This window comes from Gorilla gorilla, chromosome 10 (assembly GCF_029281585.2).
Source record: "Gorilla gorilla gorilla isolate KB3781 chromosome 10, NHGRI_mGorGor1-v2.1_pri, whole genome shotgun sequence".
NCBI classification, from domain to species: domain Eukaryota; kingdom Metazoa; phylum Chordata; class Mammalia; order Primates; family Hominidae; genus Gorilla; species Gorilla gorilla.
In genome coordinates, this window is record NC_073234.2 from 17,952,802 (window position 1) to 17,980,366 (window position 27,565).

General features: G+C 46.5%; 1 protein-coding gene and 1 long non-coding RNA gene across 39 annotated transcripts in view; both read left to right on the plus strand.

Annotated features, from left to right (window-relative positions):
* Nucleotides 1-27,565, plus strand: part of CACNA1C (calcium voltage-gated channel subunit alpha1 C) — a 720,825-nt gene that overhangs the window by 342,431 nt on the left and 350,829 nt on the right. The gene's annotated exons all lie outside the window — the stretch shown is intronic.
* The window catches only part of LOC129525792 (uncharacterized), a 120,981-nt gene that overhangs the window by 53,467 nt on the left and 39,949 nt on the right, over nt 1-27,565 (plus strand). The window lies entirely within an intron of this gene.

The window sequence follows — 27,565 nt, forward strand, 5'->3', positions numbered from 1 at the left end:
TCTGTAAGCATATGGCTCCTGCCCTCAAGGGGTGCAGAGTCTAGAGAAGGCTCTGCTAAGGGTCCCAGAAATCAGAGGAGTCAGGCTGAGTGCTGATTCCCAGCTTAGAGGAGTTTACAGATCGCCAGACAGGCAGGCGCCACACGGCACCTAGAATAGTGTTGGGCATGGACTAGGTACCAAAGAAAGAGAATGGAGGGAGAGAGGGAAGGAGGGAGATGGCACAGGGATGGAGGATGGGAAATAGGGCAGGGAGACAGAAGGAGGGGGACAGGGAGTGCGGGCCTAGAGGAGGGGGCAGAGAGACAGGGAAGGAGGGAGGGAGGTGGATGGGGAGGGATGGATAGAAGAGAATGGAGAGAGAGAAGGAGAGGGAGGAGAGCAGGGAAGGAAGGAAGGCAGGCAGGGAGGGAGGCCTACTCCTCTAAGTCCTCAGGAAAAGGACTGAGAAGCTCAGAGTTGAGCTCCTTTTCTGACAATAGTGGTGTTTCCAAGGACCAATCTTTACTCTCCAGAGTGGGGCTTGTGAGTCTCTCACCCCAGCTGTTTCCTGGGGCTGTGAAGTTCATCGGCTCCTTTTCCTACCCCATCACCTACCTGTCACCTGTCCTGGGCAGGCAGGGGTCCCCACATATCACTGCACCCTTGTGGGCTCCCCTGCCCTGTCCTGGCAGTGTACATGATGAGCAGCTTACATGATGTGTAGTGTACATGGGGGCGGCATGCATGGTGGGTGGCCTGTGGGGGCAGCGTGCATGAGGATGGCGTGCATGAGGGCAGCGTGCATGAGGGCGGCATGCATGGGGGTGCCGTGCACGGTGGGCAACATACATGGGGGCAGTGTGCTTGGTAGGCAGAGTACCTGATGGGTGGCGTACATGGGCAGCGTACATGATGGCCAGTGTACACGATGAGCAGCCACCATGCATCAGGAAGAAGAGACCTCGCTCCCACGCCACAGCCCCAGGCCCCGGGCCCCTGACACCCTGACTCCGAACCCCCAGCAGCCAGCGGGTGGGTTGGACTCCAGGGTCTCCACTCAGGGGCATTGCCGGGTGAGCCTGAGATAAGGGTGTAGCTCTGCTCATTTCTGGAGGTCTCCACACACCCTCCGGGCAGACCTCATCTTCAGACATTTCTTTTACTCTTTGGCTTGCTCTTGCTGTGTATTAAATTTGATCTGGGGTGTCTGCAAATGTTGGCACTCACGGGGGTGTGCTGGGCTGGGAGAGGTTGAGCATTCCTCAAGAAGGGAGACAGCAGAGCACTAGATGGGAAGGGGCTGGACCCTGAAAGAGCCTGCCAGGTATCCCCTTCTAGCAGGAGGGGCCCCCCAGACATTTCACTTCATTCCTTAGGCGTGAGTCATGTTCACATTTCAGGGAAAATGCACATCCTTCCCAGAGCTGAGGAAGCCCCATGAGCTATTCTGGTCCTGACACTGGCTCCCACCCTTTAAAGCTCCTGTCCCTGGGGGTTTTGCTGCAGGATGGTCTCTGAAGTCTGCAACCAAGTATTTCCCTTCCCTTCTTAGAGGGCCACGTCCCTGGCCTCTTCTCCAGCCCCGGGGATTCAGGCCACTGGGTGTGTCCCCTGCCTGAGGATAAGCCACAGTGTTACTGACCTGGGCCCCTGACTCCAAATTGAGCAGTAGATTGGGTTTCCAGTGGTTGGTCAGTGCCATGAAAATCTTGGACCTCAGGTCCTGTGGGATCCAGCTACCCTCATCCTAACTCCCTCCTTTGACTTTATTCCAGGCTGGCAGAGCAGCCTGCAGTTCCACCCTCTATAGCTGCCTCTTGGCCTTGCTTTTGTTTAATTCCCATGTATTTGTTGAATATGTATGCATATTTTAGCAAAAATAAAAAGTAAGCAGAACCCAAATACCAACACGTCCTAGTCCATCAGATGGCAGTGTATGTGCTCTCAGTCTGAGAAATATACACAAGTCATTAAATAGCAATTATTGTAATTAGCAGAATGTACACGTGATTAATCACCCTCTGCCCCCGCTCCTCCATTTACCTTGCCTGTGGCATTAGTGGATACCGTAAGGGGCTGGGAGTCAGCTTGTGGTATAGAGGAAGGAGAAGGGGAGGGCTGGTTTCTCTGGGGTTTCTTTTCTCTCTGGGGGTGCATGGTTCTTTCCGTGTTACTCTGGACCCCCTCCAAGGCCACCTCTTCTCTCCTCCCTTTCTCTGTGACCCATCCCAAAACACGGCTTCCCTCAAGAAAAGCTCTGTATTAAATCAGCAGCTTGGAGGTGTGCAGTCTCAGCCAGGCATTCAGGCCAAGGCAGCTAGGGGTAGGAGCAGGAGACAAAAAGGATGAGGTTCCTGGGTGCTTGGAAACCCTCATTCCCTGCACCTATGGCTCGGGGACAGTCACAGGTCCTGGGTGACCTGCCAGACAAGCTAGAGCATATACAACCCTGGGGGGCCCAGAGGAGGGGCTTCCATCACCACACGGACGCTGCAGCAGCAGCTGTGTGAGGCAATGGATGGCTGAGGCTGCAGCCAATAATCACGTATTTACAGTTGCTGCATTATGGAAAATTAAAGGTCTGTGAGGCACAGCCTCTTCAGCCAACAGAGGCTGTCTGCTTGGGCTCAGCTCAGGCAGCCAGTGTCACCTGCAGCTGGAACTGCTTCAAATCCTCCTACCTGTCCAGGGGAGGGGCTTTTTCTGGCTTCCAAGGTGGTCGTTGGGGGGGTGAGGGAAGAGCAGGTGCCTGTACTCACCTTGGCTCCTCCTTTGTTCCTGGGTGGGATGGATTTGTTCTGTTTTCTGTCCACCTGTTAGGGCAACATAGCTTTTGGAGTCCCATTTTGAGCAAGGTGCATTAGCCTGGCTCAGTTCCTTATCTGTAAAATGGGCACTTGTACCCATCTCGTAGGGCTGATGGGATGATTGAATGCAATACTGCTTAGCCTTGTGTTTACATTAATTAGTTTATTAATTCTGGTGGTTTGATAAATATTGAGCACCTACAGTGTGTCAGGATGAATGACTCTAGGCTCTGGGGATAAAGCAGTGGCTGAGATACAGCTTGCATTTAGTGGCATGTGTGAGCATGTGTGTGGGGAGAACAAACAACTAAGCAGGTAAACAAGTGAATAAACAAGGTAATTTCATATACACTAGGTGCCATGAAGAAGGTAAAGTCATATGGGCTGGGAGGTGAGGGCTCTGAGAAGGTGACATTTGAACCGAGACTTGAATGAGGATGAAGTCCTAGCCATGTGAAGATCTGGAGGAGAAGTTTACAGGCAGAGGGAACAGCTCGTGCAAAGTCCTTGGGGCAGGAATGAATGAAGTCTGATTATGTTGTGATGGCAACTGGTTCCTTCCTCGAAGGAAAAGTCTGGATCAAGTTTGCATTAAATCCCAAGGTGACCTGGTGGTATACATCAGAGAATCTTCCACCTGGGAGTGAAGGGCTGAGTTCTTGGGAGGTGTCCCAGATTAGCCTGATCTATCAGAACTAGGCGCAGCTGCTGAGGCTCATTATTGTGTTCAATAGCCAAAACTAATTTATTTATAGGGCATTATTAAGAAATCGATTTAATTTGCACTTTGGGTCAATTGAGTTGCTTCACACTTGTGTGTGCACATTGTTTATCTTTACGAGTTATTTTCCGTGCACATGTGCCTGTGCGGGTGATGAACAAGGAGAAGTGCTTGAGAGCCCGGGAAAGGCACATCTGCCTACAAGGTGAATTGGGCTGAATCACAGGGGCACTGGAGCCACCCCCAGATGAAGACATCTATTTTCAATGAATGTAGTAAAGCTTTTCCTAACTTCAGAAGCCAGCAGGCGGACTAAGGGCTGGGAGGGCCCGAGGGCTTGCCCAGCACATTGACTCTGGAGATTACGCATTATGTATTCCTGCCACCGTGGGAGACTCCCAATGGCCACCAGTGGTCATGATGCCCGGGCATGTGTGGCGCTGTACAGTCATGAATCACTTCCATCTGCAGGATCTGCAGGCTCAGAACAGCCCTATGAGAAGGCAAGAGAGAAATCATCTTCTCCATTTTACAGATGAAAAATGAGGCTCTGAAACCTTAGTGGACTGTCCAGGCTAGAAACGGGACCCTCCCAAAGTCAGGTGTTCCTCCCCCTTGCCTCCCTCTCTCCCTTCCTTCTGCTCACCCCAAATGCTTTGTTGAGCCCCTTCTTACCATGCCGCGTTGCACGGCAGTTATGCTGTGGCATTGCCACCTGCCAGTTTGCCTGGGCTCGAATTTCAGCTCTATCCCATAGCCTGTTGCATGAGCATCTGTCTCACGAGGTTACCTTGGAAGTTAAGTGGGTGAATACATGGCAAGTACTTAGAGCAGCGCTTGGTCCATAGCAAGCACTCCACAAACGTGAGTGGTTGGGTGATGAAGTGGCCCTCCGCCTGCCTGCTGCACCACGCTATCCCGACGCTGTCTGTTCTGAAGGTCCTCACCACTCCCCCTAGCTGTGGTCCAGCCCTGGTCTCTGAAGTTCTTCTTTCTTGTCCTCTCCATTTACCTGCCTGTTCTCTGTGACGATCCTCAAGCCCTATGCTCTTTCCCCATCTTCTCCCTCCCCGCCTTCCTCCTTCCTTCCCTGTTTCTCCTCTCTTCTTTGCACACACGGGAGACAGCCAGACACAGCTGTAGCTCTTTTTCAGCCGACCTTGCTTCCTCTATCTCAATCTGGTAATTCACAACCCTAAGGAAATTTGAAGTTCTGAAGATGTTCTTTAAGCTCACAATCCAGAAAATAATAATTTTTTAAAAAGTATTTCAGCAGCCTTCATTGGCCACAATGTTGAGGGGCTCTGCTCCCCCTGGAGAGGTCTCTCTAGCCTAGATATGCTGGGGTTCACTGCCTGCAGCTGCATGTTGGCAAAGACCGAGGGAGGAAGTTGGGCCTGTTTGTGGAATAGGAAAATAGTGGCAGAATCTGAGAGGACGGTGAGTGTCGCCATCAGAACAGGATTAGAGTAGACCCACATAGGAGGTGGGATCTTCAGCTGGCCCCACCACACCTACCCCTCACCACCCTGTCCTCCCCTGCAGTGCCCACACACTGAGCTTGCTGCCCTGGACCTGTCCCCTGCAACCCTCAAAAAACCAGACCTGAGGCAGCTTCCATCCCTGCCCAGTGACAGCTCATCCCACAGTTTATCTTCTGCGAGCTCATGCTTCCTGTTCCTAGGTTGTAGCCCAGCACATGACCAGGAGATTTGGGGGAAATGGTGCATTAACTTCAGGGTGGGTCTAATGGAGGCTGTGTAGGGCATTATGGGAGTCCGTGCAGGGAGGAGCTTTGGTAGATCTCTGGGGGAGGGGGTTGGGGCAGGGACCTCTATCTCTGTCTGGAATCAGAACCTCCCCCTGGTTCCCAGCAGAGCCTAGACAGATGGGGGCGTACAGTGGGGTAGTGGTGGTGAGTGAAGGGCATGGAGAAGATGAAATCTGAGTCCTTCCGTTCCAGTTCTCCATCGCAGGAGCCGGGTCCGTTTATCTGGTGAGTCTGGCTCATGTAGTCAGTCTGGACATTTCCATTTGAGAACAAGCCAGTTGGCTCTATATATAACCCAAATGTCCAGAGAATTGTCAATCCTTCCCTTCACGTCTAAAAATAGGAGTGCAAGTCCCAGTTCTGATGCTTAAAGATGACTCACTCTAGCCACTCTAGCCTCAGTTTCCCTCAAAAGCCCGGGGGATGGGGCTGACACCTCAGGGCTTCCATGGGCCTGGCACAAAACGTGAAACCACCTCACAGGGCCACAGACACTTAGAGGGGCCTGACAAGTGTTCATTTCTCGATTCATTTTGCTTTGGGGAGATTTTTGGATTTTTTGTCATCTCATTTTTCTGGACCAAGAAGGGACAAGCCGCGCCCTTGCTGCCCGAATCTCCACCTGGTGGCACCTGAGTTTGTGCCCAGATGACACGCTGGAGTTGTCCTGTTTTTGTCCAAGACCATTGCACACGTGCCTGAGGAACACACAGCAGCCCTGGGTCCCGCGCTTGCACTCGGAGCTGCCCGGGCCCCGCCTCCCCAGGAGAAAAGGCTCCCTGAGCTGCACCTGCTGGAGCAGGCATGCTGCCAGGACCCTGATGTTTCAGCTGCTTCTCTGCTCTGTGATTCTGTCTGAAGTAGGAAATAGGGCAGGCTTGCTGGTAGACTCCAGAGGTCATTAAAAATATGCAAAGGAAATAAACAGGCCTCCATCAATCACCTCCTTGGCGGGCTTGCTTGGAAGGGTGGCTGGGGAAGGGCATGCTGGGTCTGGGGCACAGAGCTGGGCCTCTCGGGGGGTTTGCTGTCTGTCTTGCTCTCCATGTGATGAACTCTGTCAGGAAAACGCCATGGAGTACCTACTATGTGCCAGGGACTGTGCTGGGTAGCTTTTTGTAAGCTATTTAATCGTTACTGTTGCCTGGCGAGGAGTGAATTACTGTCTCATTTCCACAGATGAGAACACTGAGGCTCAGAGAGGTTAAATGACTGACAAAAGAGGTTAAATCACACAGGTTTAGACCCAGCTCTGGTTTCAAAGCTCTGCCTGGACCTGGGCTCTCTTCCCCAAGGTCTGTGCCAGCCGAGAGCCCTCCGCAGTCCTGTAAAGCGGATGAGTGTGCCGCCCTACCCTGGCTCCCATCGCCTATGCTCTGTGTGTCACCTGCTGTCCGGAGGCACCCACCCTCACTACAGCCCCTCCTGGGCAACCTCTGCCCACCATCCATACTATCTGGTCTCGAGACCCATTTCCTCTGAGCTGCTCTCACATTGGAAAATTATCCAAGAAACTCTCTGATACAGTGAGAATACCTGGTCGGGAAATAGTAGATTAGTTTACTAAGGGAGCACCTTGTTTTCACAGAGGCAACGTGTTTTAACAGAGGACTCCTGGAACCAATCCTAAGAAGTAAATGTCTAATAGTTGAAATTTGTTCTTTTTGGGTACATGGTATATGGTTTATTGGAAGGAATATCGGCTGTAGAGTTACATATCAAATCCCAACCCTCACTTACTCGTTGTGTGAACTTGGACAAATTATGCAAACTCTCTGAGCTCCCACTGTACCATTTGTAATACAGGGATAAGTGAAGTTACGCACACAAAGTGCACAGCACAGAGCCTGGCATTCAGCAGGACCATCAATAAATATGAGTTTCTTTCCTTTCCCTTTGAGGGCAAACAGGTTTTTCTGCTTTCCTTCAAGTCATGTAATAGCCGCCAACTCCACTTATGCATCAGCCCAGCCCTGGCCATGTAGACAAGGTGGTGGTGTTCTGTACCTTTCATGAAGGGACACTCAGGCCACGAGCTCTGCGGACAGCAGGAAGTTTTCCCTAGGCCAGGGAGGAAGAGGGGGACTGAAACAGGACTTCCTTCAGACATCGCCACCAGCCGCTACTGTGTGTGCGAGCTCAACTGGCTTTTCCCAAGGGGCCCTTCATTCCACTCACGGCAAACATCAGCCTGGCCAGCCCCCTGAGGACTGCTGTGAGGAAGGGCACACAAGGGCCTGCAGAAACTCTGGGGGCAGCAGGGGGAGGCAGGACTCACCCACATTTCAGGGGGAGCGTTTTTGTTCTTCATCATCAATTTTTTTCAGAAGGGCTTTTGAGGGGTGGACTAAAGGAGGCAGGGAGAGAAAAAGGAGGATGACGAGGGAGGAGAGAGAGTGCAGAGAAATGCTGCATAAAGGGGGCAGATAGGAGGATAAAGGTGGAAGGTATGAGCTGGCCTTCATTCAGAGGGAACGCGCTGATCTCATGTTCATTAACCATCAGCTGGGAATCTTGTTAAAACTGCACATTTTGAAAACTTAATGCAAATCTTTGAACTTTGATTAAATAAATCTAAACTAGGGCCCTAGGAATATGCATTTTAACCAGCTCTTCTAGAAATTTGGATGTAGATATTTGGAGACCACACTTTGAGAAGTGCAGAAGCTTCAGCTGGGCCCTGGAATGGAGATTCTTAAAAGTCCCAGGCTCCTTTCCCTGATAAAAGCAGATTCTTCATCTCATTAGAGGGGCTGCCACTGCCCTTGGACTACAGGAGCTATTTTCCAGGAATGTAATCAGGCTTGACCCCTGCCTCCTAGCTCTCCCCATGCTGTGTCTCCTAGTAAATACCTGCCTGCAACTCTTGGCATTGTTTTTGGCCTGGAGGGCCCAGCCTATATTTCACCGTGTTCTCAAGGCCTGGCTGCATTGATCAGCCCATTGGATTTACTGCCTGAAACAAAGCTTAGCGTGATACTTCATCGATCTCTCCTCATTTCATGTCATTCAGAATGGCTCCTGCTGGAAGGTACCTGAGAGACAATCTGGTTCAATTGTCCTTAACCAGGGTATGCATCAACAACTGCTTGTGAAGCTTTTTAAAAATAGGCAGGGCCAAACTCCAGGAGGTTCCTGATTTGGTGAACATTCTCTCTATAGTGCCATGGCAGATATATTAGTTACCCTCTAGTATTCATTCTTGCCTCTTTCTTCCTCTGCTGGGAATGTGGATGTGATGGCTGCAGCTTTAGTTGCCATCTTGGACCATGAGTAGGAGATGATCAGCTAGTGAGCTGGAAGCATCTGGTGTCCACAGACTGAGTGGAGTAGACTGTTCACCTCGGAGTTTTACATAAGAGAGAAGAAATGAACTTCTATGTTGTTTAATTAACAAAAAAAAGGAAGCCCAGACCTGCTCCTTGAGATTGAGGTCCTGGATGCTGAATTCCTGTTCTTCTCAATTTTCCGCTAGCTTTGTAAGTTGTTTGCAGGTAACTCCCGTACGTATACTTCCCTTGCAGATCTTACGAAATGAAACACACTGCCAGGCATCTACAGTTAAACAACAAACACTTAGCTGACTAAGCAAGTGGTTGATTAGGTTGCCTATCCTCCCCTTTCTACTCAAAGAAAATGGGGTTCATTGGTAGCGTCAGGAGTTCTGGGCTTTCTTCCTGATTCTGATTCTGGTTTCGTTCTGTGCCTTGGCATTCACTGTGGTCCACTGTAGAATGACAGTCTTTAACCAGACGACCTCCACACTCCATCCATTTCTAACATTCTGACCTAACGGTAGTTCTGAGAGGTGTTTGTGTGGTGTGAGCAGGAACTCGGAATATGTGAACCTGATTGGCTAAGCTTACCTTGTGGTTGGTTGACAAATGACTAGGAAATGGATGGAGGTGGGGGTTGATGCAACAGTATAATTAGAAGGAAGATGGTGAACTTGGAAGGTTGCCTTGCCAAAAGCAAAGTGAAAATTCAGTTACCTCATTATAGGTATTCATGAAGGAAGATGGTGTCAGAGGAAAAATCAGCATGACTGGACCTGCTGAGGTGAAATCACTGGGAGGTGAGGTTGTACCTGAAAACTGGACCTCAGTGGAAAACCCTCAGATGGTTCCTCACCTTACTTCATCCTTCACCTATGGCCTGTTCTCCTGAATATCCAGTTCAAAAGATGAGATCGTTTAATCACTCTGTAGGAGAACATATCTTCCAGATGCCCTAGATAGGGGGGCAGTTCTTTGCAGAGGAAAATTTTGATAGAACTTCAGCCAGAAGAGGAGTCTCATTAGATCTGTCAAAGCAGCAAGGCTGCTGGCTCCTTTTCTCCCCATGCACTGAGAGTAGAGAGGGTGCTGGCTGCAATATCTCTTGCCCCCCAAATGATCCTTGAGCTTTCAAGGTTCACAGACATTTCCCGGATGCCCCAGTTCTTTCTTCTCAGTACCTGGGCAGCAGAACCTCCCTGGGGATACTCAGCTCCCTTTATTAGAGAGCTTCTGCCCAGTGAGGCTTTGTGCCCAGGTTTAACATAAGTTCCTGGGATGCTGTGATAGCAGTGAAGTCACTAGGATTCTAGCATTTTTGCCCCCTTCTTTTATTTTAATTTGTCCAAAGGTGTGACTTAGTACTGGCCCCAGAATGGGTGTTAGAATGAGCTGAAGCGATGGGTGGATTAGTCAAGTTTAGCTCCAAATGCAGCCCTGATTGTCTGCTTTTGTTCATTCTCCCTAGGAAAGGCATTAGGAACCCCAAAAGTGAACATTAGTGAATTATCACTCTTCAGACCAACTGGAGCAGCTTCAGTGTGGAAAACATAGGTGGGCATGGGCTTGATAGATGAGTTTTATGGAAGCTGAGAACTGAATCAATGAATGCCACTTGGTCTGTTCTTGGGCCATTTATTCACCATCTTGGTGCAATTAGACAAGGATGTCTAGATGGGGGCTTTTACTGTGTCAGCTCCAATTAGCAAGTCATTTTTAGTTGTTGCTAATGCATCTTCTTTATTGTGCCATTGATCAACTGCAACATTCACTTTGACAGTGTGGGTAGACAAGGCCACTCAAGGCAGCCTCCACAGAATGACTAAGGAGCAATGCGGTGTCTCATCTGGGACCAAGTGGAATTTGTCTGCGTAATAATCAGGTGAAATTGAGTACTGCTTGTTGTCACCCTTGTCCTATTTTTACCTCTCGGATTGATCTTTTCAGGATCAATGACAGTATGGGCATTAACAAAATTTGCTGTGGATGCCTCCTGGTTTTGTGATAGATAACTAAAGATAGCACCCTGACTAGCAATGTTGGTGTGCAATGGCTTCCTGGTCCTGTTGACCACCTACTGAGTCTACAAACACCGCAGATCGATGCTGCTGGTCTAATGACTGCATTTCAGTCTCCACCCATTTTCTGTACCAGTATCATGGTCTTTTCCTGTATGTAACTTTGGAATGGTTTTGATTAGTGGAATAACAGCATCAACAGTTTCTACCATTATTACAATTTTTCAAACACATGGAACTCTGTAATGCATTAGCCAGAATTAGGTGCTCTGTCTTGACATTACCTAGCTGTTTGCCCTACTCAAGCCCAAGTGTGGAAACTTGCTCATGAGGAAGAGTCCCTTCACCTGCAGTGTCAGTGCACCACCGGCCAATGCAGTGAGGGCCGGTGCCTGTCCCCGTCAATGAACATCATTCCTTTGTGCCTCTTGTCAAGCAAGTGCATCCTATTCTGCACATGCCACATGCTCTATCCCGACTTGTCACTTTAGGCTCTTCCAGTCTGCCCCCCAAAAATAATAATAATTCTTGATTTTAGCATTTTGGCAAAAGGAAACCGTTTTTGCTGCTATAGATGTTGTGTGGTTGTGTGATTATGGGGACATGGTGAAGAGTCCAGTGTGCACTTTATGAAGTTCACATTAGAGGAGAATAAAATAGGAAAAGGGGAATGACCTAAGACAAAAAACAAGTGGCAGTTGGGCGGCTGTGACTTCACTCTTATAGTCCTTGTAGTGAATAAACTCCCCTAGGAAAGGGCCGTGCTGCAGAATGGCAGCCACTTCTTGTGAAGGCCACGACAGCTGGATTTTGCTCCAGGAGGATTAGAGGTCTGTTGCTGGAACAGTTGAGCCCCAGATGGAATAACATTAGTTGGTTTACATTTAGGGGCCGTGTTGTTTGAAAATACATATCTTTAAACACTGGAAACCCACTCGGTGTGGTGAAGAAGGCCACAGGAACTAAGAAAGACAAGCTGAACAGCCGTCGGGGTCTCCCCACTCACATGGGGTGGACATATGCTGAGAGAAGGGTGGATGGTACCACACATCCTGTTTGAATTGCATCCTCCCTCCCTCTCCTTATCTCATAGAGGGATTTGCCTACCTCGGTCAATGCCCTGGGGCTTGACCTGAGCATGAGATGCCGGGGAAGACCTGCGTTCTCGTAGGAGATGTATCGGTGTGGGAGGGCTGGGGTACGTGAGCTTGGAGGATCACCTCATATTGCTAAGCCTCAGTTTCCCATCTGAGAAATAAACAAGTTAACATTAAAAACAACAAGATAATTTGAAAAAGAATAATAACTAAGATTTATCGAGTTCCTCCATGTGCTAAGCACTATTTTAAGCATTTAAGTGGTTTGACTCCTTTAATACTCATGATATCCTGCAAGGTAGGTGCACTGATTAGCCCCATTTTACAGGTGGGAAAGCTGGTGACTTGATTTGAATCCAGGCAGCCTGGCTTCAGTCCAGAGGCCAAGTGCTTAGCCAGGATGCTATTTTTCCAATGTCCTAAATTATGTGGGACTAGGAGAGAAAAACAGTTTTACCCTGCAACCTTTATAAAGCCCACTTGGCCAGATGGAGATACAAAAAGCAATTTCTAAAAACAACAATGATAAATCAGTGATGAAGGGAAGGATTATATAATAAATGGTGCTAGGACAATTGGTTAGCTGCTTGGAAAAAATATCAAAGCGATTTGGATCCTCATCTCATACAGTTTTCCACGATATATTCCAAGTTGATTAAATAGATTAATGGAAAAAGAAGAAGAAAATAGAAGAGAGTATCAAATCTCTGACTGGGGGAGGACTTTAATAGCTCAAAACAGTGAAAGAAATTACAAAAATTGGGGATAGTTACAACTTTAAAAAACTGGAAGTCTCTGCATCAGGAATAGAAGAGCAAACAATAAATTTGGGAAAGTACTTACCACGAATGTAGTATTTTTCCTTAATATCCGTATTTAAATATGTATCTAAAGAAATGCGAAGACTCTGATAGACAGGTGTGCAAAGGAGCCGTATGATACCCTAATAACATTTGGAAGTGTTCAACCTCAGCAATAATTTAAAAAATTCTAATTTAAAAAGAAATGCCATGTTAATATGATTATATTTATTCATCTATATCATATGTACATGTATGGATGTATATATAATATGGATTATGTACATACACACATACATACATATCCTAACTCGAGAGCTGCTGAAAGGACTTAGAAATAATGACACCCCTAGAGCAATATGTGAGTCTAGCATCTAGATTTTGGTTTCTAATATTGTGCTTTACTGAAAGGAATCAAAGGCAAAGTCAGCTCAAGAGAGCTTCTTGCTACATCTGGTGCCAGAAAGTCATGCTCTCAGAAGGATGAGGTCGTGTCAAAGGACACAGAAGTCCCATCCAAGAGCTTCCTACTGCCTAAATCCCAGATAATTAGAGCATCAAAAGAGAGGAGACATTGGCCGGGCGCGGTGGCTCACGCCTGTAATCCCAGCACTTTGGGAGGCCGAGACGGGTGGATCACGAGGTCAGGAGATCGAGACCATCCTGGCTAACACGGTGAAACCCCGTCTCTACTAAAAATACAAAAATTAGCCGGGCATGGTGGCGCGCGCCTGTAGTCCCAGCTACGCGGGAGGCTGAGGCAGGAGAATGGCGTGAACCCGGGAGGCGGAGCTTGCAGTGAGTCGAGATCGCACCACTGCACTCCAGCCTGGGCGACAGAGCGAAACTCCGTCTCAAAAAAAAAAAAAAAAAAGAGAGGAGACATTAACAGCTTAAATAAGAATCCATGAGTCTATACCGACATACGGAAGTTAGTGAATAAACGGGGCAGAATGAGGAAAACTTTTCCTTAGGACATAATGCCAACTAACAAATGTGGACATGCCGCCCAATGTGATATCCCAAGATGGACCCAACATCACTTCCGTGGTGCTCCTGCCCAAAATGCATGATTCTGAGCTGATCAGGAGGAAATATTAGACAAACCCAAATTGAGGGACATGCTACAAATATCCTGGCTTGTTCTTTTTAAAAATGTCATGGTCATGGAAGACAAAGAGGGATGGAGAGAACTGTTTTAGATTAAAGGAACTAAAGAAATATGACAATTAAGTGTAATGCGTGACTTAGGTTGAATCCTGAACTCCCTTTTTTAAAATTTTTTTTGGTTTAAAGGGCATGGGGTGAAATTTAAGGCCTACAGTTTAGTTACAGTACTGTGTCCATGTTAAATTTCTTATTTTGCTCATCACAGTATATGAAAATGTCTTTGTTTCTACAAAATACATGCTGAAGTATTTAGGCATAAAGGACATCCTGTTTGGAACTTAGTCTCAGATGATTCCGAAAAAATATATGTGTGTTTATGTATGTGTATGTATGTTACATATGTGTATTTCTGCCTACATACCTATCTATTGAGGAATAATAAAGCAAATATGACAAAAATGTTAGCAATTGGACCATCTAGGGGAAGCATCTATGTGAGTGTCTTTCTCTGTTCTTGCAACTTTTCTCTAAGTTTGAAATTATTTCAAAATAAAAAGATAAAAAGAAAAAGGCAAGTGCCCTATTTTGCTTGTTGATGAATAAGGACAAGCCATTGAAGGAAAGGATGTGAGTGTGTAGCAGGAACTCCTAAACCCTAGCCACAGGAAAGACTTGGCCAGACTTTTCTGGAATGTAACTTGGCAATTTGTATTAAGAATCTTAAAAATATCCATAACTTTTAGCCCCATTTCTGTTCAAATAAAATAAACAAAAATGCAAAGACGTATGCACAAGTATCTTATGACAGTGTGACTTCCAACAGTAAAACATTGGAGACAATTTAAATATTTAACAATGGGGGCCTGGTGTAGCCCTACCATGGAATGGGATGTGCCCATTTAATGATGCCTCTGAAGAGTTTTTAACAGCGTGACAACATGCTTACCTTATCATGTCCTGTGAAATACCAGAATAAAATGTACATGCAGTAGAATCTCGATTACATCCAAAATACGCATTATAAATCTGGAAGAAAGTAAGCCAAAATGTTGAGTATACTTGGTAGCATTTCTCCCTACTTTTTAATATTTTTTTAGTAATATCACATTTTTTATCATAAGGAAGTATTCTAAAGGCAGAAAACAACAAATAAAGTAGCAATGAAGTTCTGAGTCTTTCTGTGACTGTGTGACGACAGTGTCTGAACAGTTCTCCCTCCGGCAGCGACGAGCAGCCCCTTGGACACATTCCAGTCCCAGTTCTTCAGACTTCAGAAAGTGGAGAAGACTCCGTGGGGGAAGAGGAGGGGTTGCTGATGTCATGGTGACAACGTGGAGTGCGACACACCTACAGGTCTTGATGGGCTGTGTGCTGGGCACTCCAGAATCTCATTTAATCCCCTAGTGGATAAGGAACACTAAGTATTGGAGAGACAGAATGATTTACCCAAGGCCAGTGTGTAGTAAGAGGTGCGGCTGGAATTCCAGGTGAGATTGGGAGACTCCAAAACCTGTGCTCTTAATTCCAGCCCTGCCTGGCCTCCTGGATCATGCCCATGGTGGGTGAACTGGGGGCGCTGGCCCCCACGTTGCCATCCTGACTTGTCAGCCTGTTTGCTTCCTCCTCTCTGTTGTGATTTCCTCAAGCTTGTTATTAAATAGCAAGCATCCTTCCTGCGTTTTCTCCTGGAATTCTCATCCCACAGTGGCCTAAGGGGAAGGCAAACTGTATGCCTGTGCATACGAAGCATGACCGCGCCATCCAGCCTCCTTCCAGTGGTGATGCACCAAGCCTTCCAGCAGCAGTGGATGCAGCCTTGTTAGGGTGATTCTGACCCCTTGTTCTCAGTCACCTCACAAGGCGTAACGACAGGGGACAGCTGCAGAGAGAGATGGAGGTTGGCATTCAGAAGCCTTTCTGACAGCAAGAGTGAATCAACACAAAATGAATCACACAAAGACACCATTCACTGTCTCCCCAGAGAGCCTGGAGAAGAAATGCCTGCCATTTGTGTAGCTCTTTTTGATGTTCAAAGCTCTGTGGCACACAGCCCTCATTAGGGTCTCACAAGAACTCCCTAAGAAAGACAAGACAGGAATTACTTCCCTTAGGAAAGGAAACTGAGGCTCAGGGAAATCAAGTTACTTGCCTCCCGTCATTGGTGACTAGGTCAGTCTTCTAACTTCCTCTTTATCCCTTCTTACTCCTTCTGCAAACAGTACGATGCTGGGCAGAGCGGAAGATCCCTTATTGTCTCACCCTGGGGCAAGGAGATGGGCTAGATCATTCCTAATGCTGCTTCCTGCCTCAGAAGATGAATTTGCCTACAAGAGGTGGGCCCTCCATGCTTATAAATCCTTCTCCTTCAGGTTACCCCCACCTAGTGAAAAAGATTTACACAAGGCAGAAAGTGGGTGGAAGCCATTTGGCCACTCATGATGTCTTATTCTAGAGGAGGCCCCCTGATGTGAAGGTGCCACAGCATTACTGCAGTTCAGCAGACATTTACCAGCATATGCCAGTCACTCTACTGGAACTGAGGAGAGAGAAAGCCAGGGAAAAGGTTGCCATGGGTTGAGTCAAAAGAACTCATTCTAGGCTCGAAAGGACAGGAGCGCTGGTTCATTAGGATACTCAACTTCCAACTAGCAGACTGGGCACATGTCCTAGAGAGGAATTGTGCTGTAGTGAGGCGAAGTGGGCTTGGATGTCTGGCAAGTCATGGTTCAGATACTGACTCCAGCCAGGCACAGTGGCTCACGCCCATAGTCCCAGTGACTCAGGATGCCAAGACAGTAGGATCTCTTGAGGCCAGGACTTTGAGACCGGCCTGGACTACATAGTGAGGCCCCGTTTCTACAAAATAATATTTTTTTTCAATGTTGACTTTATTTCTTAGCTGTGTGACTTCCAGCAAATTCTTTAACTTCATTGAAACTCAGTTTTTTCAGCTATAAAATTAAGAGAATAAATAAACTGTCCCATTGTATGATGCAAGGATTAAATGAGATGACAGCAACTAAAGGCCTGGCACCATCAACTCTTGGCAATTTATTTCCCTCCTAAATTAGATAGAAATGTCATGGTTTGGGGTTTCCATTGCATGTTCAAGAAAGATAAGACCGTAACGCCTTTCTTAAATGTCTAAGCTTCATTATCAGAGCTTCTTGCACGTTCTCTTTAAGCTTTTCCCCCATAGACCTATCCAATGGCCCCAGGCGGAGGCACCCATTCCAGGGACTCCCACGCCTGCTTCCAAGCTAGCAGTGGCCTCTCATGAGCCTCAACCCTATTCTGAGATGCTCTGGGTTTGGAGGTTCTAGTATCTCAGCCACACATAATGCCATTTTACCTTGTCCCAGCTGGCCAAAGTGTGACTGTGATCACCTGTCTTCCCCCTCACTCACCCGGCAGCCTCATCTTGGCTGCTGGAGATTTTAGGCTGGGTTCCACAAGTGGCCCCAGTGATTTATGATCCATAACTCAGTGGTCTCTTCCCCCATGACTGCAGGCTCCCACCTTCCGGAAGTCACTGGAATTTAAAACACCATGAAAACAAACATCTGTGATTTATGATGTCAAGAGCCATTTCCTTCCTCTTGAGACAATCTCCAGGGTGATTTTCTTTAGGTCATCTGCTCTGTAGAGCATATTAGTTAAAAAAAAAAAAAAACCTTAAACGTAATGTAGAAAGATGTGCAGGTATGGAAGACAGAATGGCAGCACCTTTCCATGGGTGGCAGCCATCAGACACAGCAGGACATGCACAGCGTGGCTCCCTCTTGTCCCTGGAAGACAGGTCTGCTCTGTTCTCTTTCACATGTGTCTACTCCCAGCCTTTCCAGGTGCAGGACAGGGCGAGCATCAGAAACACTGGGTGAGGGACCAGCCCTCCCTTTGAGTGCTTCCTCCCTGCACATCTGAGTCCCATCTGTAGACCCAGAGTGAGGACATCTGCCCAACCTCCCTGCAGGCTGTTGTAAGGTCAGCAGAGGCCCAGAAGCCATGGTAACTTCTATAGGAGAGACGCAGGATGAAGAAAGTTGTGACTTTTGCCCAGAATTGTCAAGAATACTTGGAAGTGGTATAGATGTTTTTCCCAAAAAAAAGTAAGGCCGAAAAAAATCAAGGCTGATCCTAAGGCTGTTCAAGTACAAACAGTTTGCAAGTAATGGAAAAAGCTATAAAATTTTAATATAGGGAGACCTCAAAGCCTTGAAAGGAAATATAAAACAACTCCAAAAAAAAAAAAAAAAAACCCTAAGCATCCTCTTTGTTCCTCAGTGACAATTTCCTTACTATTTTAAGCCACATTGATTCCCAAGAGAGAAACTGGCAAAGCATGGATGGAGAAGCTTCATTTCCCTACCACTGCTGTGAAAATACCCTATGCTAATTTAAGGATATAGAATTTTCTAATAAAAACAACCAGAGTGCACTAGGCACAATTATTCCAACCTATCTTTCTATTGTATTGGTCCATCTACTTTGCCGATTTCCAAAGGAATTAGAGACGGCTTTATTACATTTAAGATAATATGAAAGAAGACAAGTATAGCCCCTCTTTGATTTTTATGTTACACATTGGGCAGTAGGTTTTTAAAGAGCCGTGTTTGACTCTGTCCTATTTTGGGGCCCAGGTACATGATTCCTATTTTTAGCAACTCTCTGGTATTGTGAATCTGAGATTTCAACCACCAGTGAGTCAGAAGGTCTGGCTGCCCAGAGATATGTGACTCAGACAGGCAGGAATAGTCTGTTCACCAGGAGATGAGGGCTTAAAGGGGAGCTTTTGTGCTTAGTGAAACACGCAAATGAAAACAAACGTTTAAATAGGAACCTATTGCCCTTCCGGAAGGCTCTTTGCCTGTCCCCGAAAATTCTCAGCTCACACCCAGGGAAGAGCTGGTGCTGCTAGCTGGGAAATGAGGCCAACCCCCTGGCTACTTCCTCCTCTTTAGGGGCCCTCTAAGGCATCTGGGTGGAGGTTTCTGGGTGGCTTCAGCCTTCAGAATTAACAGAACAGCCTCCTGATGGGCGGCAGTGGTGGGAGAAAGGAGCGAGTGGAGTGCTGTGTCGGGCAGGGTTGGGACACAGGATGAGATTCTACTCTTTTAAGAGTAAGACACCGCAAGAAAAGGTGGCTTCCCCTGGAAAGGTGGGAAGCAACAGATTGGTGTTTTCTTGATTAGAAATGCTATGGAATTCATTCATCCATTCACCATCCATCCATCCATCCATCCAAACAACCAATGCATATGGGAAGCTGGCTACGTCCTCGGTCCTTTGCTAGGTACTAGGGGACTGGTTTCCACCCTTGAGAAGCCCACAGGCTTGTGGGAGGAAGATAAGCAGGTAGAGAGGCAGCCTGGCTGCAATGCCCTTCCAAGACCAAGGTTTTGGGATTCCAAGTTTCTGAGGTGTTCTGCATGGTCTGTAGTCCCTGAGAGGCCCTTCCCCTGTAGAACTGAGTGAGCATTCAGGATAAACCCGGGTAAACACAGACTAGCCAGGACCATTGTTTCTGGCCGTATGAACACCCTCCTTTTCCTTTCCTCCAGACTTAGACTCCTTTTGGAGCCAAGCACCCCAAGACTGTAGGCCTTCTCTGGGCGTGAGCCTGAGGGTCACAGTGCTCACCAGCCCTCCAGCCTCGCCACAGTGAAGATGCTTATCATGGAGGCTGGGATAGTTGTGTTTTTCGCTGGTGTTTAGATGTTCCAGTGTTCCATGAAAGCTCCTGAATCTCTTCCCTAAATAACAAAGTCCTGTTTGGTATTTGGTGAAATGTTTGGAGTGCCGTGTTCAACCGAGCTGAACTAAGCTGCTGACAAAATACTGTCTCAGCCCTTTAATAATAATAGCTAACATTTGTATAGCACTCTACAGTTTAACAAAGCACTTTAAATGCACCCAGCCCCTTTGAGATGCGAGGGCAGAGTTATCATGTGCGTTTCACTCAGGAAAAGTGGGCTGCCCAGAGGAACTGAGTAACACCCTCCAGGACCCACCACTGGGGAGGCCAGAAGCTGGCCCTCCTGAACCAGGCACTTTGCCCTTGGCCACCTTCTCTGAAGCCTGTGGTGACCACACCTCCTCCTCTGACTTCAGGTTTGGTCTTTGCCTCTGGTCTCAGCCCCCTGTAGTATCCCACAGGCAGCCCCCAGGCAGATCTCCCTAATTGTCCCCTTTCTCTGCTTCAGCACCTGGAATGACTGTCCCAGGATTAAGTCCACACTTCCAGCCTGGAATCCCCTCTCTGCACAGCCTGCTCCTATCCCAGGACCCTACACTCCCCCTCACTACCCCCAGCATGCCTTTCCTACAGCCAGGCAGGACTTGGCAGGAGCATGCCACGCCAACTTTAGACCCCAGTGCTGGCTATATGGGAGGAGGAGAGGGCAACTCGTTTTTTAACTATTGAACCCTCCTTGATGTCTGGCAAGGGGCTAATTAGCAGCAAACCTCTTCTGAATCAGTAAGTCAGAGAATCGGTAAATGAATAAAACGGACATCTGTGTAGGCATAATAGCATCCCCATGCAGTCCATAGCAAGAAGAGACCCCAGGGTGGGTGCCTTGTGCACAAGGGTCTGTCTGAGATAGATGCCAAGGCCAATGGACACATGCTGTCCACAGGTCCTGGCTGTGTGGCTCAGGATGCACTGGAGCCAAAAGTGGCTGCATACCAGAAATGTCCCCCCGCCCCCACCCCCATGAAGCTGGTACAGCTGGAACCATGGTCCCCCTCCCTCCAGTCAGTGACACTGACCACCAGTAGCTCATCTCAGCTGTTCTTTTGGCAGATGCCATTCTTTTGCTCCCCAGAGACTGGGTGCTGTCTGAGAGATAGGGTTAGGGTTGGCAAGGTTGGTGTGAAGTGGGTAACTTTGGAGCAGCGAGCGACCCGGTATGCCTGTGCATCCAGGACACAGGGCCCAGGAAGCATGAGAATAGCAGGAGCCTTGGAGGAGGTGCCCTTAGGGGTGGAATAGGGCTCTTGAAGGCTTATTCTAGGCCCAAGGAAATGAAGGGAACTTCTTTCCTTCTTGTCCCTTTCCCCCAACACAGCCCCAAGCTGAGCTAGCATACCCATCATGCTAAACAGGTTTAACAGGTTTTATGATCCAATCTGATTATCTTATTATGAGTTACAGATTGTTTTATAGGAAAAATGCTTCCCCCCATATCAATAATAGCTTCTCTTTTAATTTAGAGAATAATTTCAAAATTATAATTACACAAGTACAGTCACGAATTGCTTAACAATGGGGATACATTCTAAGAAATGTGTTGTTAGGTGATTTCATCATATGCGAACATCATAGAGTGAATATACACAAACCTGGATGGTTGAGCCTGCTGCACACCTAGGCTAAATGGCATAGCCCATCGTTCCTTGGATTCCGTACAGCATGCTACTGTACTTCAGTACTGTAAGCAATTGTAATACAATGCTAAACATATCTAAACATAGAAAAGGTACAAAGTACAGTGTAAAAGATTAAGAAAGTGGTTTGCCTGTGTAGGACATTTACCATGAATGGAGCTTGCAGGACTGGAAGTTGCTCTGTGTGAGTCATGAGTGAGTGGACATGACTGCACACTACTGTGGACTTTATTAACAGTGGACTTAGGCTACACTAAATTTATAAAAATTATTTTTCTTCCTGCAATAATACATTAACCTTAGCTTGCTATAACTTTTTTGCTTTATAAACTTTAATTTTTAACTTGATGACGCTTACAATAACATGTAGCTTAAAACACAAACACACAGCTGTACAAAAATACTCTCTCTATATCCTTTTTTCTATGTGATGTATTCTATTAAAAATTATTTTATTTTACTTTTTGCTTTGTAAATTTTTTGTTAAGAAGTAAGACACGCACACATAGTAACCTAGACCTACACAGGTCATCAAGATGTCATGAGGTGATAGGAATTTTTCAGCCTCATTATAACCTTATGGGACCACCATTGTGTATGTGGCCTGTTGTTGACTGCAGTGTTATGCAGCACGTGACTGTCGTACATAGTCATTATCAAAAAATTAAGGACAGATTTTTAAAGAGCAAAGAAGTTCATTCAAAATCTCAGAAGCAAAGGGATACTACTCTCTTTTATGTGTATATCCTTCCAGTCTTTACAATGCAAATATGGAAATATATTTTTTTTAAAAAAGAATCCTACTGCACATTTTACTATGTAATTTGGTTTTTAAAAACTATACGTCATGACTGTCCTTTTGTGGCATTAAATATGAATCTGCAGTATAATGTGGAATCCTGTGAAGGTGTCCTGGCATTCATAATTCATCTGCTATTTGGTGAGCACGAAGCTGTTTTCACAGTTTCAGCAGCACAGTGAAGAATAACTTTATTCTTCTATATACAACTTTATAATGTACATAATAACATATATATGTAAAATAAATAACTGTATTCTATATATACCTCTTTTTGCAGATGTATTCTAACAGAAGGATTTATAGGTGAAAAGTTATGTTTTTTGCTTTATTTTGCCAAAAGGCACTTAAGAAAGCCTGTCCAAATCTGGATTCTCAGCAGCAGAATATAAAAGTTTCTGATTCCTCACACCCATGCCAATAGGCTGAGCATTATCTTTATTAATCTGAAAGGAAGAAAACAAGTGAATGGGACATATAGCATTGGGAAAATGCTTTCTGAACCCACAATTACTCTTCTAAAACACAACCCAAGTGCCACCTGTACAACCTCTAATAAAACATGGCTGAACCCAAGCTGGGGCATTCTTATTTCTACCTGTAGTTAAGATAAAATTCTGATCAACAGAGGGATTTGGAGGGTGCCTGGAAATGTATTGAGAGGGGATTGATTTGATCCATAGCTGAAGTTTCCTTGAAAAAAGAAACTGGCCGGGCGCGGTGGCTCACGCCTGTAATCCCAGCACTTTGGGAGGCCGAGGCTGGCAGATCACAAGGTCAGGAGATCGAGACCATCCTGGTTAACACGGTGAAACCCCATCTCTCTAAAAATACAAAAAATTAGCCAGGCGTGGTGGCGGGCGCCTGTAGTCCCAGCTACTCGGGAGGCTGAGGCAGGAGAATGGCGTGAAGCCGGGAGGCGGAGCTTGCAGTGAGCCGAGATTGTGCCACTGCACCCCAGCCTGGGCGACAGAGTGAGACTCCGTCTCAAAAAAAAAAAAAAAAGACTTGGCCTTTTAATGAAATACAGCGATACGGCAGTAGGCACCTTCAACACTCCCTAGGGGGAGTGGATATGAACGTTTTTGCATGTAAGACTTGGTCGAAAGCCCTGGTCCAGGCCTGGATGTGCCACTTGTTACCCTTGTCACCTGGACAGGCCTCTTCCTGTTTTCACCTGCGGTGGCTTGGGGCAGTGAGGGGAGTGCTGGGGCACTGGTTACACAGATCCTGGTTCCTCCCTCCATCCTGGCTGTGTGACTGGCAGGCGATCTGCAGAAAGATTGTGTCTCTGACCCCTGGGATAGCGTGAGGATTAGAGCACATGGTGAGAGCTTGGCACTTGGTCATTGTTTTTCCTTTGGCCCTTTCCCTTTTTCATCTGTTCCAGCGAGGGATTAAATTATCTGATGTCTAAGAACCCCATGAGATCCAATTTCCTGAGGATTCCAAGGCAGCCCAAGTGAGGCCCTGCTCTTCTAAGTATGAAGTTCAGAGTCGCTGTGGAATCCCCACTCTGGGAGGCAGTGCTTGTGCGGGCCCTGCATTTCGCACAGGTAGCCACAGGCCCCTGTGCACACCCGAGAGGCAGCCTCCTGCGGAGCCCTGCTGGACTGTGACGTTATCCACATGCCTTAGCAGATGTCTGTCATTGTCTTCTTGCCTTTGTGGGTTTGTCCTCTGTTTAGAAAAATGAATTTCCTGAGGGCAAGACCAGGTTCATCATCTCCTCTGACTTTTGCCTGCCCTCAAATAAGTCTGGAACTAGTACGAGCACGTGTGACGGACCCTCATTCAGGGGTAACTGACTGGTTGATAAGGAGTTTAACTGGCAAGGAAGTGATTTCAATGGGTCAGCCTCTCTGGCCCTGGCTGTGATGATCTGTTTACCGCAGCTTAACCTTAGTGGATTTCAGCCCATGGGCACAACCCACATAGCCCCATTCAGCTCGTGGCTGCATTTAAGGCCCACTGATAGCCTCGGAGTTGGGGAGTGTTAACCCCATGCTGCTTGGGTATGCTTCGACCTGACCTCACGGGTTAAAACCATGATGGTGAGGTATTACAGGGCCCAGTCATTTGTTAGGAAATAAAACCAGATTGTTTCCAAAGAGTAGAGAAATAGGATGACTCGTGAAGTATTAACCACTTAAAAACCCTCCTTAGGCATGTCTTCCCTTGGCTCCCTTGAGCGGTGTCACCCGACAGATTGCAGTATGATTGTCATTGCTGAGTTGAAGTTACCCACCCTGAACTCATGCTGGGTGTCCTCAGTCAGGGCATCGTTCTGTTTGTTTCTACTTTGTGCACATAACTGGTACCTTTTCTTTTCCCTACCCTGTCTCGTCACTTATAATATAAAGGGAGTTAATCCAGCCACTTGTATATCCTGAGTCCTTTTTGTGTATCCAGCACTTTGTAAATTTACCATAGGCATTCATTCATCCTCTTCCTCATTCAATCCACAAATATTGAATATCCACAACTGGCAGGATAACAGCCAGTTGCTTTGAACAAAGAGTTTCTTTCTAAGCCCATGAATGTGACTATGCCTAGCACAGTGCCTGGCACATTGAGGTGCCCAGTGCATTTATAAAAAGCAACTCTCAGGGTTCTTGACGGAGCTGTGTCATACTGAAGCCCCTGGCCTAGATAGATTCGCCTGGATGAAACACTTCCCTGCCTTCTTAAACAGAATGCATTGAATTTACTTTCATCTTTTCCTGATGCCTCCAAGCCATCATTTTGAACATCAGTGCTGCAGTAGGATGATGTGTTGCTTCTGTTTTATTGAGGTATACCAGTTCTTTGCCCTTACGTTAAATCAGCCTGAGTGTTGTCTTTGTGAGCCCTTGTGTTTGATTTCTGTAGTTTGCCTCCTTCCCAGCAGTGAAACTGAGGATGCTTATTTTTTATTCCATCAGTGAATCTCTGTGATAACAAGCATCTTACATTTATTTAGCCGTTTTCATGTGCATTATTTTATTTAAGCCTTATGTCAGCTCTGCAAGGCAGATAGGATCATTTCCAATTTGCTGATTAAAAGAGAAAAAACAAACAAGCAAGCAATAGACTGAAGCTTTCAAGAGCCCAGCAACCTGCCAAAGATACATGGCTAGAAGGAAGACACTGGGATTCAGGACTGGGTGTCCTGATTCTAGGCTGGGACTCTTTCTGTGCCAACATCCTTCTTCCCTTTAGCAACTCCGAACCTTCTTTCTAGTTTGGTACTGGCAATCTGCCACAAAGCTTGTTAAAACTGGGCACAAAATGACCAGGTGAAGGTTTAAGAGTCTCTCCTTTGGAGACAGTGTTTGAGATTTAGTGCATGGGTTTTGTGGCTTCTCTTTATTTGGCTGTTCACAACCTTTTTCTTCTCTCTGTCTGAAGTGTAAGCAAGGAGGAAGGGTAACAGATCGAATTGCCAGATTTAACAAAAAACAAAACAAAGAAACAGCAGAACAAAACCAAACACAAGATGCCCAGCTGGATTTGAATTTCAGATAGACAACAAATAATTTTTTGTAAGTATATCCTAACTATTACATGGAGCATACTTATACTAAAAAAAAATTATTTGTTGTTTATCTGAAATTCAAATCTAGCTGGGTGTCCTATATTTTATCTGTAGCCCTAATACCAGGGCTGTGGCTGGGTGGGCAGTGTCTGATCTGTAATGACAGCAGAGTCTTCAGTAAGAGTGGGGGCTGGGAAAATAAATTAATGGGTTGCAGAATGTATAGTGTTAATTAGATAGTGCTTCCTGGAAAAGATGGATCTTGAGCTACTATTTACAGGGCAGTAGGGAAATGATGTGGCCGCTAGCTGCAGAAAGAGCAATTCATATGAAAAAGAATGGCAGACCGGAGAGGCCAAGGCTCAGAGACACATGCACACACCAAATAAGGGTCCGTTTACTTTGACTGTAAAAGTATATTACTTTTTGACTGCAGCAATGTTTCATCTCCTGCCTAACATAATGACCAGTTTGGTTCCTGTCCTGGAAATAGAGAAAACAGTTCCACCTTCCCCACACACTTGAGTTGATCTGACATTGATAGTTTGAAAACTTTGGTTCCCCCAGGCAGTAAATTTAAGGAGCAACCCTGTCTTGAAAACGGAATTAGGTTACCAAAGACTTCCGGCAGTTGAGAATTTCTTGAAATCCAGAATATCATATTTTCCCAATAATGCCTTCTTGAGATCTCACACATCATGCTTTTAAGGCCGATTGCTACTACTGTTAGGAAATTTAACTGTGATGGTCTCAGGTAATAGAAGTTGTGGATAAGTTGAAAATTGCCAGCCTGTTAAATGGAATGATGTAGCAAAGAAAGGGCATTCTTTTTGAACACTTCCTCCAGGTGTGTGAGCATTTCACACTCTGCATTTTCACAGCAACTTTGTGAAGGTAGCTCTGGGTTCTCTTGCACCCTGGAGAGGTAGGAACATGCCTAGTGCCCTCCTGTGAGTCTGTCCCCTCTCTTCTTTTATTAGGGGCATTTGCATTACAAATCCACAGACCAAGCAACTCTTTTTAAAACATTTATGTTCACCTGCTTTTTTGAGTGCTTGTCATTCCAGAGAATGTGAAGATACATGGCCCAAAACCTCCTCCCTCAATAGTGTCTTGAGTGCGGAGTCTGTGGGCTGTCCTGGGATGGGCCCTCACCTTGCTTTATTCCCACAACACACCTCACTCCCAGATGAGGATGTGCGCCTATGTGTGTCCCTGTGTGTGTGGAGGCTGAGACTGCAGGGACTTGCCCAATGCCCCATGTAGCACCACTGAGATTCAAGCTCATGGTTTTTTATTTGAATGTCAGACTTTCTACTTGCCAGGTTACTCCATCAAAACAGTGATAACAAACCAGGACAGGGCAGATGGTGCATAGTGGTGGCAGGATTGGACAGATTTAACTGTTTCTTTAAGAAATATTTACTTTCTTGAGCATTTACTGCTGCCCTAAGAGATTGGCTTTGGGGTTTTCCTAGCTTTGCAGAAGTGTGGACATTGATTCCAGCTTTTCCCAGACATTTTTGGCCTTGAAATGAAGCTGGGAACCATACTAGATCAAGCTCGCTGGCCGTGAGCCCCATGTCTGTGGGTTTGAATGATCTAGAGAGGAACTGCTTGCTCAATCAGAACCAGGAGGAAGCTGAGCAGGGTTAGAAGGCTCAGTCCCTCTGAGAGTAGGAAGAGGGCATACCTCAGGAGCTTGCCGAGTGCGCAGAGGTGAAAGGGAATGTGAGAGAGTCTATGGGGCAGGGGTGACATTTGAACAGGGAAGGATGCTGTGGCATAGATATCAAGGCTCGAAAAGGCAGCTCCCCCTGTCCGCCAGGCGTTAACTGGATTGGTAGCTGGATTGGGAAGAGGTTCTGGAGCCCTGGAAGAAGGGCCACGAGGTGGGAGATTCTTGGCGAGCATAGGGCAGTGGCCACTAACCAACTGGTTCCAAAGTGTTTTAATGATGTAAGTGCTTAGTTAAATATTAAATGCTTTATTACACATACTAACTCAGTAACTTTTACAAATAACCCAGAAGTTAGATTTTGTTAATATCTCCATTTCACAAATGTTGAAACTGAGGCACTGAGTGATTAAGAAACTTCTCTAAAATTGTAGCTAGAAAGTGGCATGGCTGGACTGGAACCATCTGTTTAATTTTGAAGGCTGTGCTCTTAATTACAAGGTGACTTTTGTCTCCTTATGCAAATTGCCTGTTACTGTCTCTGCAGGTTGATCTAGGCTGGCAACTAGAAACAGTTCACTTCAAAATGATGACATGGAGG